Source organism: Coptis chinensis, chromosome 1 (assembly GCF_015680905.1).
Source record: "Coptis chinensis isolate HL-2020 chromosome 1, ASM1568090v1, whole genome shotgun sequence".
NCBI lineage: Eukaryota > Viridiplantae > Streptophyta > Magnoliopsida > Ranunculales > Ranunculaceae > Coptis > Coptis chinensis.
This window is the reverse complement of record NC_141456.1, coordinates 17,028,413-17,042,392: the sequence shown is the minus strand read 5'-3', so window position 1 is coordinate 17,042,392 and position 13,980 is coordinate 17,028,413. Positions and strand designations below refer to the sequence as shown.

General features: G+C 38.6%; 1 long non-coding RNA gene across 3 annotated transcripts; it reads left to right on the top strand.

Annotated features, from left to right (window-relative positions):
• Positions 1-6,715: 6,715 nt before the first annotated feature.
• Positions 6,716-8,471, top strand: LOC147522563 (uncharacterized). 3 transcript variants are annotated; one of them, XR_015195389.1, is made up of 5 exons: positions 6,736-6,795; positions 7,138-7,166; positions 7,247-7,312; positions 7,399-7,437; positions 8,184-8,471. It is a non-coding gene; the product is annotated as an uncharacterized LOC147522563 (long non-coding RNA). The 3 variants fall into 3 exon arrangements; XR_015195390.1 differs by having other exon boundaries at positions 6,749-6,795; positions 7,138-7,150; XR_015195395.1 differs by lacking the exon at positions 7,138-7,166 and having other exon boundaries at positions 6,716-6,795.
• The last annotated feature ends 5,509 nt before the right edge of the window (positions 8,472-13,980 follow it).

Here is a 13,980-nt window from a genome sequence, read left to right as displayed (position 1 = left end):
TGTTGATTTATATAGTTGAAATGAAATAGAACGAGATGCCCCCACGTAGAGAAAAACGCCCCCAATGCATACTTAACTTTGCAAAATTAGGCTAAGCGAGCATAAAAGCGTTCAAACTTAGGCTGACAAAGCTAAACGTGGTAACCTCGTCAGATTTTGTCGGAACAATAGTAACGAACTAAGCGAGCGTAAAAGCGTTCAAACTTAGACTGGGGAAGTTAAAAGTAGTAACTTCGTCAGATTTTGTCGTAGCGATAGTAATGATTAAGCGAGCGTAAAAAACGTTCAAACGTAAATTGACGAAGCTAAATGTGGTAACTTCGTCAGATTTTTTCGTAATGATAGTAATGAACTAAGCGAGCGTAAAAAACGTTCAAACGTAAACTGACGAAGCTAAATGTGGTAACTTCGTCAGATTTTTTCGTAATGATAGTAATGAACTAAGCGAGCGTAAAAAACGTTCAAACGTAAACTGACGAAGCTAAATGTGGTAACTTCGTCAGATTTTTTCGTAATGATAGTAATGAACTAAGCGAGCGTAAAACGTTTAAACTTCAACTGACGAAAAGATGAGTGTAAAAGTGATGTGTCTTGACCCTTCGCTTCTAACGGCGGCGGAGAGATAAGCTAATGAATCTGCATGACGTAAGTCATTTCGGGGTCTTAGAGTAATAGAGATGCTATCAAATTGTCGAGCAAGACTACATATCAAACTAAGATAAGCCGCCATACGCTCATCTCTTGCTTCAAAAGACCCACCAAACTGATTGGCAACAAGGCGAGAAGAACTGTATAACCTGGAGCTTTTCGCCCCAAGTGTCAAAGCCGTTCTCAAGGCACAAATGGCGACCTCATACTTCGGCCGTTATTTGAAGGGCGGCCAAGTCGCCTGATTTTCCAATCTTTTCTCCGCCGGGTTTAACAAAAACACATCCAATTCTGGACCAGATTTACTATGCGAGCCATCCGAGTAAACAATCCATATGTCAATGAGATTAGAAATGCGTTTTCATGTCGGTCTTCGTCGCCCCCAATTAGCGGCGGCAGAATGTCTTCCATAGATTTTTCCATCAATGTAGCTGCCAGCTATATGCCACTAGGTTGACCCGTTGACGGACTTGTTAATATAGGAGGACTAACCAAGTATTTCTTCGGTTGTTACAATGCCATCTCACAATCAATGTTCCAAGTTGCCGCCCCCTTTAAAGTCTGGAAGAAGGGATGACAACGATCGGAATATTTAGAAATAAATCTATGAAGAATGCCACCGACCAAGATTAAGCCGTTGAATTTCCTTCTTATTTTTTGGTGATGGCATATCAATAACGGCACGTATCTGATCAGGATTAGCCTCGATACCTCTACGAGTCATGAGGTATCCCAAAAAATTTCCAGAAGAGAGGCCAAAAGAACATTTGGTGGGATTGAGTCTCATGTTATACTTGTTAAGCCTATCAAAAACAAGTTGAAGATCGGAAAGATGATCACCAGTAAGCTTTGATTTCACGACTATATCATCGATATAAGCCTCCATTATTATTCCCAACAGATCGGAAAAAATTGTATTGATAAGCTTTTGGTAGGTTGCACCGGCATTTTTCAAACCAAAAGGCATAACAGTGTAGCAGAAAATGCCTTGGTCGGTAATGAAAGCGGTGAACTCTTGGTCATCAACATTCAAAGAGATCTGGTAGTACCCTAAAGAAGCATCCATGAAAGATAAGCGTTGGAATCCCGAAGTGGCATCTACTAGTTCGGAAATTCATGGCAATGGATACGGATGAATCGGACAAGCTGCGTTAAGGTTTGTAAAGTCAATACAAATTTTGATTTGTCCATTCTTTTTTGGCACTGCGACGACATTAGCAAGCCATTTTGGGTAAGTAACTCGCCGGATAAAGTTAACCGCAAGTAGCTTATCAATCTCCTCTTTAACTTTGAGCTTCCGATCAGGTGCCATTCTCCTAGGTTTTTGGCGAACTGGCCTGAAACTTGGATCAATGTCAAGTTTATGACAGGCAACAGAAGGGTCGATTCCCGGCATTTCCTCAATTTTCCAAGCGAAGATACGCTTATTTTGCTGTAAAAGGGAAACCAACTCTTGTTGTTCTATGCTCGAAAGTTCAGCGGAAATAAAAGTGGTTTCTTCTGCTGAATCTCCTACTTGTACTTCCAAAAGTCGATCCACTGTCGGCGGCCCTTGCACATGAGTCTCAATATTATAGATGGAGGGCACGCCGCTTGGTAAATCAGAACTCAAGGGGCACTTGCAAGGATCGTATTACCTCGAACTTCAGATTTTTATAGTCATCCATTGCTTTGTCATGACAGAATGGGCGATACCGTCACTACTTAACCTTGCAAATATGCCCAGAGAATGGGAACTTGACACACTGATGAAATGTGGAGACTACAGCCCCCATGGAATGTATCCAATCTCTGCCCAAAATTGCGTTATAGTGGGATCGACAGTCCATCAATAAGAAATCGAGCTCAACTTCTTTGTTCATTAATTTGATTGGTAAGGTAATTCTTCCAACCGCTGAAGATGTTGTCCCATCAAAACCGATGATAGGATTGTCTTCGGCGATGATCATACCTTCGCGAAGTTGCATCTGAGAATAACATCCACTGAAAATGACGCTAGAAGTGGCCCCTGTGTCGATCATTACCCGTTGAACACGAGAAGCACCTATAGACACAGAAATTATAACTGCGTCATAGTGAGGGTGATATACACCACGGAGATCATCATCGAAGAAATTGGAGGGGCTCTTCTTGAAGTCTCTTGGCCCGATTCCTTTGACAAAATCGACTTTGTTGATACGGTTAAATTCACCAACATAACTAACTTTCAAACGCTTTTGATTCTTTACTCTGACTTTTGGAAAGAGACTCAACATGAGAATGGGAGACATTAATGACATGCTCATAAGTTGCAGCAACTGCCTGTTGAGAGTTTTTCGTAAGATATTCGTTCAAAAGTCCTTTCTCCACTAATTTCTGAATCCGACCCCGGAGAGAGCGACAAAGTTCTGTCTCATGGCCATAGTCATTATGAAATTTACACCACAAGGCTTTGTCCCTTGTCGCTTTGGTATCTTCTGGAAGTGGATACGGCGGGGAAAGAAGATTCCCACTTTTCAACTTCTCATATATAACAGAGTACTTGGCATTGAGCGGGGTCAGTTTTAGCTCAGGTAGAGTTTTTCCATCACGATTGAAATTGACTTGCTTCTGATTGTCATTCTTTCCATCGTTATGTTGTTGATCTGACTGTCCTTGTTTCCGGCTTTAAAATTTTTGCTTTCGGAAAAATCTTTACTCGAATATCTTTGTCCCTTTGTCGCTTTCGCCGATAGGTTCTCCTCGATCTGAATGTGTTGTTCAGCCCTAACATACGATCGATCGAAGTTTTTAGGACATCTTTAATCGAGAGTGGTAAAGATCCCTTACAATGAAGTTCGAACTTCGTCTCTTTCATAATATAATGCTTCTTTAAAGGCTTAAAAGAAGCATCCCATCGTAAACTTCGAACATCTGCGGCCGCCGCCTTTCCGGAACCTAGTAACAAAAGTACGTAACTTCGCCACGTTGTTGCTTGATGTTCGAAGTGAGTCGACATCCTTTGGCGCCTTGCAATTGTGGCGAAACGATTAACAAACTGATTTTCTAGTTCATTGAATTGGTGAATCGATCTTGAAGGCAACTCACTAAACCAAGCAGAATCGTCTCCCTTTAGAGTCGATGGAAAGAGCTTACATATGAGCGGATCATCCCCACCCCACAACACCAACTTATTTTTGAACGATAGAACATGCAAGCCGGGATCTCCTTCCGACTCATCATAAAGTTCAAAATCGGGTTGTTTTGAAGCGGGATGGTGGTAAGCTTCTTGAATGTCGGTTTAAAACTTGTCAAGTACTCCATCATTGACCGTCAAGTTTTTCATTCTTACATCCCTTGACTCTCTATCGTTAAGTTCTTTTTGCAATCAACTCTTTCATTTGTTGTTCGTTAGAGTTAAAGTATTGGCTCGAACAACTGGGCGCCCCGTGCCGCCCATGTGGAGAAGGATACCTTCCATTATCTCTTATTGGAGTTAGAGATCTTTGGCGGTATTCCACGATCGGGCTCCGACCGGTGATTGTCTTTGTCTATCCTCAGAAACCAGCCGTTTCTAGGCGGTAGTCACCCTTGGCCGGGTGGTCGGAATAATTATACCACTCCATGTTTTGTTGCTCTTGTCTGGGATGCTCGCCTTCCCAGTCATGTTGGACATGTCTCGGATGGCGGTCTTCCCTGAAATTGCTTCTCAGAGGTAAATCTTCCCTTTGAGATCGGACATGTCTAGGGTAGTAGTTATCCCTGCCAATCCGATTCTCCCCATAAGTACGGGTAATAGGGTCATTACTCCTAGAGCGTGCACTGGTTGATTGTGCTTGAGAAATAGCACGTCGCTGAGGACGACGAAGTGGATCGTCAAGACGGTCCCATACACTGGAATGGCCTGCGTCCCTTCGTGGTCGCCCTTGATGTTGTTGAATTTGCAACGCCGCCCACCGCCTTGCCTCTTTGCCGGCTTCCTTCTCAAATTCTGTTTAAATTTTTGACTCGTCGTAACTCCCGCCAACCGTATTAGGGGTGAATTGGGCTGTTACTATCACCTTTTCCGCTTAGTTGGCGCGGAGAGTAATGTCCACGTCCATATCCATGTCAACTGAAGGATCGACATGGACAGACGGCGGACCGCATGGAGGACTACTGACTTGTCGATTTTCTTGTTGCAAGGCCGTTAAGGGTGGTGGCACTTGTACTGCCTTTTACGGAGGCGGAGGCGGTGGCGGATGCGCTGCTACAGTCGGATGTTGAGAATTGATCCTACTACTAGGAGCAACTTGATTGTTTAACGGTTCATGCATCGGCCGATTTGAATTTCGAGGGTTGCGATTCTTGTTAGTAGGAGGAATATGTTGACTATTTGGTCTGCTTCTTGTGCTTACCATCTTGATTGTTTCACGTGATAATGGATTCAAAATCCCCACAGACGGCGCCAATTATGTTTCGGCAATAAACTGCTTCAACACAACGAGAGCAATGGTGACGAACGCACTAAGAAACAGAGGATTTTGATGTTGGGGGAGATGAAACTGAACCAAATAATGGCTGCCTACGTACCCAAGATCTGTTCTCTAGGGATCAAGTTTCCACGTAGTTCCTTATGAAAAATAATGTGGTATTTATATAGGTAGAGTAGAGAGTCCTTGTAGCTCAAGTAATCTTGTGTCTTGAGTAATTGTGATAGAGTATATCTGTCAACTGATAACTATCTCTTTGATAAGGAATGAATCTGGACATAAATCAACGTATATTAGTGGCAAGCCATGTGGCTAAGGTTCAGCCTTAGACACATGAGTTAACGGGCCTGTACATTGACCCATGATAACGCGAATTGGGCTTTAGCCCTGTTGATTAAACGAATAAAGTAGAGACCCCTACTAATGGACGTTTGCCACGTAGGTGGGGGTCGAAACACATCCCTATTGCTCCATCTTAATGTTTGATTTCCATAGGATGTGATGAATGACAGTATATGACTGCGTTTCTCATAATGCTTATGTGGTTTAGATATAACATTTCATTTTAATTTACCTGTGTCTAAGTATCCCTATTTTTCTTTCTTTCTTTCTAGATAACAATGGAACTTGGATTTTGAAAGTTAAATCACCGGTGTGAAGTTACTTGCTTATACTTTTCTCAACTCAAAGAGATGACCAAAGACTATACAGTTTACACACACTCTTTTCCATTATGCCCTTCAATCTATTTAAATGTGTTTTCAATGTTTTATGGGTTTTCCGCAATTGTAGTTTTGGGGATTTCAGAATTCCAGCCTTATTGTAATAGACGTATGTATCTAAACAAGATTTATTGCTATTTAAATGTTATTTTTCTATTACAATCTACAGTTCGAATATTTGATTTGCTCTTTGTACCCCATTTTCTTAATTCAGTTTTCTATTTTTTCAACTTAATTTTGTGTCTTCCAAGTATACTTTTGAGTATTTCACAGTGATAACAAATATACTTATTTTTATTTCTCTTTGTTTTCTTTTCTTCATATTTTGAGAATAATCGGTCTTATGGTTCCTTATCAACCAAATTATAAGAGTGTTTACTATCATAAAAAAAATTGCTTTTGTTAGCTAGCTACAATTTCTTTCTTTGTCCAACCTACCTACTTATTTAAACCGACCAAAATATTTAAACGCAAAAAAAAAAAAAAAAACTGATGAATTCGCTAGATCATTTTGAAGACAATGATAAAAAAAAGGTTATTCGTATTGCATTTTTTTTAGATATTTTATTCTCCAGTGTAGAATAATAATTATGTTTTGTTTTGTTTTTTCGTTAGGTTATGTAACCACGGATACCAGATTTCCCAAATAGTTCCCGTATTCCCGGTTTTATGCCAAAGTTTTAAATGGAAAGGGTACCGAGAAAGTTAGCTGACCACTTTTTTTTTTTTTGCTTTTTAACACAAAGGATAAATTGGTAATTAGATACTCAAGTTGATAAGATATAGAATTAGGAGGTTTCCTGGAACCTATATTTATTTCGTTATAGCCATATATACCACATGTAGAAGCAAATAAAATATCTAGAAATGGGGTATCATTACTTTGTCCTTAGAGAATGCAAGACACGGATCAACCTGAGTAACATGTTTAGCCCAAACCATAACATGCTTACTGGAGCTATACCTGCATGGGTCTTGGGAAGAAACAGAAATGTGTTAGTATATGTCCTTAATATTCATGTCTTTATTTTATTTGTTATTTTGCATGCCACTTGAAATGATTTCAGGATTATTTGGATTAATTGTTGAATGGTACAGAGGTCGGTCGACTTAGGCAAACTAATTATCACTCTTTAAGAGCTACTCTAAATTGTAGACTTGGTTAGGTTCCCCAGCTTAGTTTACCTCTGTAGTTATTTGACTTAAAGTGCCTATCTGAGTTTCTATACTCAGGGTACTTTTGGTTTCCATCAGCTCTTCCAACCACTTGAGCAATCCCCTTTAATCTATTATTATTTTTTTTTGCATTTTCTATCCTTGGATGTTATGGTGTCCAGCAAAAGGTAGAAGGTGCATGCCTGAACAAGTACACTTTCTTCTTATGTTTTTAGGAGCTTCTTATGTTGATTTAGAACAAAATGACCTTACATGGTGACTGTCTTACAGGAATGTTTCTTATAACAATTTCACATGGGAAGGCACTGATCCAAGAGAATGTTCTAATGGGAATGTGTAAGTCTTATGTGTTTTCTTTCTTCATTTTTATGGATTTAAAGCAATTATTTGCTCTCTAACTTTGATCTTTCCCGTTCCATCAGTAACTTGCTGGAGAGCTATTTCACAACAAAAAATAAGTTGTAAGATACTATTTCCCTTACTGTGATTTTGTGTTGCTGTTAGATAAAATGCATAACTGTGGATTGGTTTACTGGTCTCTTGCATCAAGCTTTTCTGTAATATACTGACGATGCTTAAACTCTAATTTTTCCTGTTATAGATTTAAAGTTGGTTTTCCTTTAGACTACATATATATTCACTTTCATAATTTGTTTTAACATGAAAATTGGGTGTATTTGTTTTGACCTAGGGTGTATTTGTTATGATTATGAATGCTGGTTAGTGTCTCTTCACTTGAATAAGGAAAAAACACTACATTTTTGGCAAAACTTACTCGCTTAGTTAACCAGTGGTAGCATCCAACTCAACTTGCAGGGGTGCACTGATTGGATTGCTTATTGCCCCCTAAATAGATTATAAATGCTCTCCTTCTCCAGTACCCACATGCTCCTAGAACTTCACCGACCTAATTTATAGAGAGACTCTAATCAATATACACAAATATGCTCTGACCTACGACCAAACAGTTCACACACTTAAGCAGGTGAAATGGAAGTCCTTAGAATGCGTTGTTTTGACCAACACTAGAAGGCTCTAGCGATGATCACTAACACTAGAGGGATTCCTATTTCGAAGTATAACAACAAAAGTTCCCTTTTTCTTGAAGCAGTACTTATTCTGGTAAATGAATCTGGTTAAGGTGGAGTTCCATCCAGTATGCTCATGTTGAGGCTCACAGTACTGCAACTTACCCTACTTTTTCCAGGTACCAGATTTTCATATTCATCATTCATATCTCTGGCATCGACATCACTGCTGCCTACATTCGGACCATTTCTCTCATGATAACTGCCCGACAAGTTCACACTTAAATTATTTTTTTCCAAAATTACTTCCTATGCGCCAGCTACACACATTGGAGGATTCATGCTGCAGAGAGGCACCTGACACATATTTAAATGAGGAATCATCTTGGTATGGAGGTGGAAGATGTTGTTGCATATGCTGGACAAGGTGTTGGTGGGGTTGGACTAGCTTGCTTCCCTCTTGGGAGTTTTTTCCCATATTGGCAACAGTTACATCAATAGTATTGCTAAGTAAGACTTGCTGAGGTGGACAAGTCTGGTCATTCTTCACAGATTGGAAAAGGAAGGACGCCGGACTACCGGTCCGGGTTAAAACCTTTTGTGCTGTGGAGCTCATGCTAATGTTGTTGCAATGAGTAGACTGTTTATTGGGAGCGCAATAGGAATCATAATCAAAATTGTAAACGGGCTTTTTTTTTCACAGCTTCAGTTCTATTATCAAGTGGTAAACATCTTACTAAATTCTCTCTGATCCTGATTAGCGGTAGAGGCAGTAGTACACTTGGTTGGTAATTATACAGCACAAGTTTACAAAGTACCAAAATTGTCTCCAAATATTTTTCAGTAAAAAATACACACTGGAGGTCAACTTTAGAAATACCTTGAGAACTGAAGTGTTTTTTTTCTTATTTAACTTTTTAATTTACTATTCTAATTTACATGCGTTCATTCTTTTCCCCAATTTTTATTACCTAGCACGTGCAACACACGTGCCCGTTTACTAGTAAAAAATAATAATGGTAAAAGAAACTAACAATGAGAAATACCCCAATTATTATGGTGATAGAACTCGTGCACATTTCGTTTCAATATTATTAAATCATATGAAGAAAATCATTGGATACGTTAAAGATTATACTGGAGAATCAAAATTGGAAATACAAGAAAATAAGCCTACATCTTCATGATAGGGGATTCATCTTCCACCATTAGGGTAGAGATTTTACCCCATCATGAGTTTAGAGCAAATAAAAAGATAAGAAGTAGATACCACCATTTCACTTGAAACTTGAATTATTGTATTGATTGTTGATTGAGAACAAGAGAAACTAATACACGCTCAAAACTCTCTCCCTTAAAACAAAAATGAACTAACTAAAGAACTAGCTTGCTGTATTTTCTCTCAAGTCTAGATCTCTTCAATGCCAATTCTCTTCTCTATTTATAGCTTCTACAAAGAATATCTTAATGCATAATATCTTCACATGAAATGGAAAGAGAATATAAGTTAAAGAAAATTTGGAAATGGAATATAGAAGAGATATTCTCAAGGCATGATGAGGGAAGGAAATATAAATTGGTAATCAAATAAAGGATAAAATGGTATTATATTGTTTTGAATTAGGAATGGAGTGATTGGCAAGAATATGGGGGATATGGGGGAATATATATGGTGCCAAAAATATAAGGTATTAAGGAATGATTTGATATGATAAAATCAAGGGAATAAATGATTAATAGAAATGAGGATATTTGATGGGGTGAAAATGGTAAGGATATATAGTGGTAGTTGTGATTATCCTTTCTTGATTTTCATCCATAATTAATTGGGTGAAAATGGTAAGGATATATAGTGGTAGTTGTGATTATTCTTTATTGATTTCCATCCATAATTATCAATTCTCTAACATTTCCTTCCATTCTTGATAGAAGAATTTATTCCATGAGCTCTCACTCATTGATTCTTTAAATGATCTTTTTTGGCTCATGGGCTCGGGCTTTGATTGGGCTTTGACCAACATCTTTATTTCCTAAAAAAATATTAAACCAAATTAATATAAATATTTTTTGCATGGGACTTTTCCAAAGACATACACATATATGCAAATAAACCTTTATGACAAAAAAAATGTGCATAATGCCATGGAATAAAGCAAATGTATGGTTTTATGTTAAAAATACGCCATTAAGCATAAATGATATTATAAAGTGCCTATAAAACTATATATAAAATATACAATTTTAGGCACTTATCAAACACCCCCAAACCTACATTTTGCTAGTCCTCGAGCAAAATAAAACAAAAGAAAATCCTAACTCACTTTCGCAGGAATCGCGGCTACACTTAGCTTGTGCAACAAGTCGTTAAACCTCAAGGTTACCCCTAGAGGACGAGTGTTATCTCGTGAGGGTTTGCAGAGAATATACCCACAAAATTCTGGTGTTCGGAATTAGACTATAAAGACTCGATTATCAAGGTTATCACCCTAAGTTATCTCAGCAAAGTCCTTTCATCTCTTTTGGCAACAAACTTCAATTCTCGTGACACCAGAGTTAATAAAAATGCAATAAACACAAGCATTAAGAAATATAAGCACTCTGCTATGAAAAGATGCAATGCTATGCACGAGTAACTTCACTTCTGGTATCTTTAGAAAGAATCATTAACCTGGGTTCTCACCGGCTATGTCATAGACACATATCACTCATATTATTACACTCCAAGTCAAGGTCTTTCTAGTGTGCGCGGGCACACTCAATCCTTACACTCTCAATGACTAACCAAAGAAGCTGAGGTCGATCATCACATCATCTTCTTACTTTCACACCACACTTAGCCTAGGAAGCTAGAGGTCTTAAATTGGTTGTAATAGGGTTTGGGTAGGGGTTCACAAGAAAAGGAATGGGTATTTCAAATAACTATTACTTGAGAGAATAGGATCTTCACAACTACTTTGAGAAACTTCAAACTTTAGTACTTCTTCAAATTGTAACTTTCAAGGAGGCCCAAGATTTTGATTTTTTTTTTTTTTTGTTTAGATTTTTTTTGGAGGTGGCCGGGCACATCTTCTTGCCATTTTGATTTTTAATTGACTTGCGGCAAGGTCTTGAAACTCTGACTTTTCTGTTAAGGAAGCAACTAACTTTGAGTACACTTTCTTTATTTTCTTCACAGTCATCCTAACTCTCAAGTAACAACTTAGGTAGGCTATATTATGGGTTAAAAGATATGGGTTAAAGAGTTTGGTTCACAAGAAAAAGGCTTAAAGAGCAAGGATTCAAAAGGGCTTCAAAGGAAATGATATATATAGGTGGGATATATCAAGCTCAAACGGTCAAAGAAGGCCTAAATTCTACCTAGGTGTCCGTGTGGTGATCTAGCAAGAAGACGTGTGCATCTCTCTACTTGGAAAAGCTTCATCCATGGTGTCATCACTCAAGAAAATTCACACATAATGCAGGCTTTTGGCTCAAACTCATAGGTTTTGTCTAGTTAATTCATCTGACTCTTAGATTCCAGAAGTTCATTACTCATAAAATGCAATGCAAGATTCATGCAAAGATACTCAAGAACTAATGCAAGGTCTATTACACTCTAATTAACTCAGATTTCTAAGACTCAAGTCAAAGTATGTAGCCAAATTAAGACTTCTAGACCTATTTCATCATTGAAAGGGTATCAAACCTTTATTATCATAAGAATCCCATAGTTGACCATAGTTGAAATCTAGAACACCACTTTTTAAAAAAAAACAAAAATCATAAACATCAAAGAGAAAATTGTAAATTTCAACACCCCCAAACCTAAATGAAACATTGTCCCCAATGTTGAAAACTAAGCCACCAAAATGACAATAATAATGTTAAGTACAAAATGAACGTAAGCTTGGAAAGAGAGAAATTAAAACATTTTACCTTGTTTGATACTTATTTACTAATCACATTTCCTGCCAATAAAATAAGAATGAAAGCACAAGGAAATGCAACTATACTACAACGACTATATATACAAGTGCACCCCCAAACCTAGAGTTTGGAATAGGTACAATACTTTGGGTTGCCTCCCAAAAAGCGCTAAGGTTTACGTCGTCAGCCCGATGCAGCAGTGATCGAAAAGATGATCAATCCTGATAGACAGGATCTTCCAGAAGTACTTCCTCTACTTATGGGGAACGTAACTCCAAAAATGGCTTCAAACGTTGACCATTGACTAAAAGTACCACCATCTTTTGGGTTCTCAACTGTGATTGCTCCATAAGGAGTGACATGCGTGACTATAAAAGGACCAGACCAACGAGTTTTTAATTTCCCAGGGAACAAATGAAGACGGGAATTATACAGTAAAACTTTTTGACCAACGAAAAATTCCTTTCTCATGATTTGGTTATCGTGCACCCTCTTCATATTGGCTTTGTACTTTTTAGAGAGGTCATATGCATCATTCCTAAGCTCATTCAATTGCAACTTCCTATGATCACTAGCCTTGACAAGGTCAAAATTAAGGCTTTTTACGGCCCAATAGGCTTTATACTCTAACTCTATAGGCAAATGACAAGGCTTACCAAAGACTAGACGATAAGGTGACATACCAATAGGTGTTTTGAAAGTAGTTCTGTAGGCCTAAAGTGAATCAGGGAGTCTTAAACTCCAATCTTTCCTATCTGGTCAGACCGTATTTTCAAGGATTTGCTTAATTTCCCTATTGGAGACCTCGGCTTGGCCATTGGTCTGGGGGTGGTAAGGTAAGGCAACCTTGTAAGTAACCCCATATTTCTTCATTAAACTTTCAAAAGCATTGTTGCAAAAGTGTTTTCCCTCGTCACTAATGATAGCACGGGGAGTACCAAATCTAGCAAAAATGTGTTCCGTTAGAAAATTGACAAGAACTCTATGGTCATTGGTCCTACATGCAATAGCCTTAATCCACTTTGAGACGTAGTCAACCGCTACTAAAATGTACTCAAAGCCATGGGAGTTAGAAAAAAGTCCCATAAAGTCAATACCCCACGCATCAAAAACTTCCACAATCAGAATAGGGGTAAGAGGCATCATGTGTCTACGAGACATACGCCTTAGGTGTTGACATTTACTACAAGCTTGACAGTAAGTATGGGCATCATGAAACAATGTAGGCCAATAAAATCCGCATTGTAACACTTTGCAGCGGTCTTTTTGGAGCCAAAATGGCCACCACATGCATGATCATGACAAAATGAGAGAATAGCTCTATGTTCCCACTCAGGAATGCACCTACGCACTATCTGGTCTGGACAACACTTAAAGAGGTAGGGGTCATCCCAAACAAAACATTTAGCAGTGGCCAAAAACTTAGATCTATCGTGCTTATTCCAATGATTGGGTAATTGAGTGGTGACAAGGAAGTTCACTATGTCAGCATACCATGGGGTCTGAGCAACAGCCATCAAGTGCTCATCAGGAAAACTCTCAGAAATAGGCCAGTTTTCAATGGCCTCAGTCACTAGCCTAAACAGATGATCGGCAACTACATTTTCAGTTCCTTTTTTATCACGAATCTCAATATCAAACTCCTGCAGCAATAAGATCCATCGGATCAATCGTGGTTTGGCATCCTTCTTAGAAAGAAGATGCCTTAAAGCCGCATGATCAGAGTAAACAATCACTTTGGAACCAATCAAATAGTGTCGAAACTTATCAAAAGCAAAAACAATTGCCAACAACTCTTTCTCGGTAGTTCAGTAGTTAAGTTGGGCATCATTGAGAGTTCTATTAGCATAATAGATGACGTGAGGGAGTTTATCAACCTTTTGACCTAAGACAGCACCAACCGCGTAATCAGAAGCGTCACACATCAACTCAAAAGGGAGTGACCAGTTAGGTGGTCGGATAATGGGTGCAGTGGTCAAAGCATTTTTCAGATAGTCAAAAGCTTTAATACAGGCCTCAGTGAAATAAAAAGGAGCATCCTTAGCAAGTAAGTTACTTAGAGGCCTAGCG